Source organism: Ailuropoda melanoleuca, chromosome 18 (genome assembly GCF_002007445.2).
Source record: "Ailuropoda melanoleuca isolate Jingjing chromosome 18, ASM200744v2, whole genome shotgun sequence".
Lineage (NCBI taxonomy): Eukaryota > Metazoa > Chordata > Mammalia > Carnivora > Ursidae > Ailuropoda > Ailuropoda melanoleuca.
Window position 1 is genome coordinate 25,197,982 of NC_048235.1, and position 4,578 is coordinate 25,202,559.

Sequence of the window (4,578 nt, forward strand, 5' to 3'; positions counted from 1 at the left end):
ATTTAGCTATTGTGGACATTGCTGCTATGAACATTGGGGTGCATATGGCCCTTCTCTTCACTACGTCTGTATCTTTGGGGTAAACACCCGGTAGCAGCACCATACTGTTTTTTTTGTTTTGTTTTGTTTTTTAAAGATTTTATTTATTTATTTGACAGAGATAGAGACAGCCAGCGAGAGAGGGAACACAAGCAGGGGGAGTGGGAGAGGAAGAAGCAGGCTCATAGCGGAAGAGCCTGATGTGGGGCTCGATCCCAGAACTCTGGGATCACGCCCTGAGCCGAAGGCAGACGCTTAACCGCTGTGCCACCCAGGCGCCCCATCACCATACTGTTTTGATTACTGCAGGTTTGTACTATAACTTGAGGTCTCGAATTGTGATGCCTCCAGCTTTGCTTTTCCTTTTCGAGATTGATTTGGCTATTCAGGGTCTTTTTGTGGTTCTACACAAATTTTAGGATTGCTTCTTCTAGTTCTGTGGAAAATGCTTTTGGTATTTTGATAAGGATTGCATTAAATGTGTAGATTGCTTTGGGAAATACAGACAATGTAACAATATTTGTTTTTCCAATCCATGAGATGGAATACCTTTCCATTTGTCTTCAATTTCCTTAACCAGTATTTTATAGTTTTCAAAGTACATGTCTTTTACCTCTTTGGTTAGGTTTATTCCTAGGTATTTTATTATTTTTGATGCAATCGTAAGTGGGATTATTTTCTTAATTTCTCTTTCTGCTGCTTCATGAGGGGTGTATAGAAATGCAACAGATTTCTGTACATTGATTTTTTTTTCTTGGAAATTTAAAAGTACACTCTACCCCCACAGGGCACCTGGGTAGCTCAGTGGGTTATGCAACTGCCTTCGGCTTGGGTCATGATCCCAGGGTCCTGGGATCGAGCCCTGAACTGGGCTCCTGCTCTGTAAGGAGCCTGCTTCTCCCTCTCCCTCTGCCTTCTTCCCCTTCTCCGTCTACCTCCCGTTCCCCCTGCTTGTGCTCTCTCTCTGTCAAATAAATAAATAAAATCTTAAAAAAAAAACATAAAAACCCCAAAAGTAGACTCTACTCCCAACATGGGTCTCAAACTCATGACCTCAAGATCAAGCCACATGCTCCACCAGCTGAACCAGCCACGTGCCCCTCTGTACATCGATTTTGTATCCTGCAACTTTACTGAATTTGTTCATCAGTTGTAACAGTTTTTTTGGTGGAGTCTTTCAGGTTTTCTACCTATAGTAGCATGTCACCTGCAAATAGTGAAAGTTTACTTCTTCCTTACTGATTTGGATTCCTTTTATTTCTCTTAGTTGTCTGATTGCTGTGGCTAGGACTTCCAGTACTGTGTTGAATAAAAGTGATGAGAGTGGACATCTTTGTCTTGTTCCTGACCTTAGGGGGAAAGGTCTTAGTTTTCCCCCAGTACGGCTGATGTTAGCTGTGGGTTTTTCATAGATGGCCTTTATTATGTTGAGGTATGTTCCCTTAAACCTCATTTGTTCAGGGTTTTTATCATGAATAGATGTTGTACTTTGTCAAAAGCTTTTTCTGCATTTAGTGAGACGATCATATGGTTCTTATCCTTTGTCTTATTGATGTGATGTATCACATTGATTTATGAATATTGAACCACCATTGCAACCCAGGAATAAATCTTGCTTGATCATGAATGATTTTTTTTTTTTAAGAGAGAAAGTGAGAGTACACACATGTGCCCGAGCAGGTGGGGAGCGGCAGGGAAGACAGAGAGAGAGAGAATATTAAGCAGGCTCCATACCATGCGTGGAGCCCCATGCAGGGTTTGATCTCACCACCCTGAGATGACCTGAGCCAAAATCAAGTGTCAATGCTTAACTAACTGAGCCACCCAGGCATCCCGGTGAATGATGTTCTTAAATGTATTATTGAATTCAGTCTGGTAGTTTTTGTTTTTGTTTTTTTTGCATCTGTGTTCATCCGCACTATTGGGCAAGGCCTGAAGTTAATCAGCTCCACTGGGTAAGGAGCAATATGGCCAATTGGGCCAAGTCCATTAATACCCTTAATGATTAATTTCTTAATCATTGTTTTGTCGTGGAAAAGAAGCTTGAAAACTTTGGATTCTTCCTATGTGTCTGGGCCCTACTAAGGGTCACTGTGTAGTACATGGAAACATCAGCAAGGGAATGTGTATTTTTAAACTTCTGAAAAATTTAAATACATTCAAATAATATAAATTTAAGTAAAATCTCCTAGGTCACCTGAAGAGGGTGAAAGCAGTCAAGAAGGTGCACTGACTGTCCTAAATATCTGGGTGCTCTAAAGAGGTCCTCATTTAGAATTTGAGATTCTCAGAATGGGGCTGCTGTAGAACAGAGTCAATCCACACCTAACTGGGGAGACTGGTTTAACAGGAGCAGCTCTAGAGATTTTTGCTTTGTCATTTCCGTTTTCTATGCAACAGAAAAGTCCATTTCGCTGGAATTCTGGAATACTGCTGACTCCTCCTGCCCTATCTGTGTGCAAAATTCAACAAGGGATCATAAATAATAGACTGTAGTCCAAAAATACGTTTGGGGAATCCCGTCAAATGGAAAAACTGACGTCAGTGACTTCTGCATGGCCTCTGATATTTAGTCCAAAGAGCCAGAAGGGGGATCACAAATCCAAGTGCAAGTTTTGCTGAGCAGAGCTGAGTGAAAGAAATGCAACAGAGCCAAGCCTCAGCGCCTCCCAGGTAACCCTGATGTTCACTTACCTATTGCTGCATAATAAACTGCCCCAGAGCCTAGCGGTTAAAACAACATTCTGCCTCATGACTTTGTGGTCAAGAAGCCAGGAGAGTTCAACTGGACAATTTTTCTGTTCCATGTAGCATCAGCTGAGTTCAGTCAGGTTGGTCAGATGACAGTGGCCTCATCTGGAGGGTCCAACATGGCTCCACTCACACATCTAGAGCCCTGGTGGGCTTCACTGAATGATTTGTTCATTTGGCCTCTACGGCATGGAGTCCTGCAGTGCTTGACAACTTACATGGAAGCTCAGAGCTCCCAGAGCAAGTGTTCCAAGAGACCTGAGTAGAAGTTGTAATTTTTCATATGTCCTTGCCTCAGAAATTCCAGAACGTCACTTGTGTAGCATTTTTCCCAATCAGGCAAGTCAGCTGAAGGCCAGCTCAGGTCCCAGCAGAGAGGCACTAGACTTTACCTCTCAGTGGGAGAAGTAGCAAGAATTTGTGGCCATTATTCACCTAGGACATTGGAGAATGGAAGAAATTGCTACCCAGTGGAAGTGGGGGCCACCTACACAAACATCATCTCACTTCTCTGGGTCCTTCTTCAGTAGCAGGAAGGATACTGGAGAGATGCAAGGCAGATCTTGAACACATCATCCCAATCCCTCTCAGAGACCATGGGATACTGTAAACATCCTGGAGACTTGGAGACCCAGGGCCTTACCGGGAAGCACATCTTGTCTACAAAGTCTTACACCTTTGGAGATCTTGAAAAACTGAAGATGCTTTTCCTTTAGGAACATATTAGACTCAGTGAATGAATCAAGCACAGACCCCAAACTGAGCACATCCTACAAACATTCAAGTGCTGGCCTTTCTTCACAGATTAAAGACAATATTTCACAAACTTTTTTCTATTATGTTTTTCCAGTTCCCAAACACTATCCATCAAGATCAAAGGTGAAGATAATCCATGCATTCCACAATAGACATCTATTTATCAACCATGCGGCAAGCACAGAACTGGACCCTTGGCAGTACAAAGGCTGAAGAAGAAACACACAGTCCCCTCACACTAAGTGGGTCTTGGGTAACAACAAGAGCCCAGCACTGTATAAATATCTTCTCAAAACCCTGAGTAGAAACTGTCATTTAACGTCGTGTACAAAGGAGGAAGGAATCAGGCTCAGAGAGGTGAGGTGATTTATCTAAGGGCACACAGCAAGGAGATGCCCACACTCGGGTTAGGATCTGGATGAGGTTGTGCAAACTCCTCTCAAGAGATAAAAATTCTCTCATAGAAAAGAAGCAAGATGCACTTCTGGGGAAAACAGAGAGGCCCACTGAGGGTGCTGGTCTTTAATGCTCTCTCCCTCACATGTAGATCACTGGAGCTAAGGGTGGGGGACTAGGAGGGGGGTCTGATGCAACATGCAGACCAACATTTCCAGTTAAGCTACAGTTTCTCCAGGCTCCGTTGTTTTATTTGGTACTTTCGAAAAGTATCTATCCCCTCCAGAGCTCAGTCTGGGCATATATAAAAAGAGCTATAAAACTGTTCCTATGCTTTGACCCAATTGTCCCATTTTTGGAATATACCCCAAGGAAATATGCAAAAGAGAAAAGAAAGCAAATAGCGCAAAGATGTTTATGGTAACACCATTCATAACTGGAAAAATGAGACACAGCCCAATGCCCAAAATTGGGAAAAGGTTATGCAAACTACGGTACATTAAGACAATGGAATGTTATGTTGCTAGTAAAAGGAATTAAGTTTATAGATTCTGTTGATATACCAAAAGGCATATGTAAGATCATGTAAAGAGAAAAGAGAAGAATGCAAAAGAGAATGTCCACTCTGTCAACAAA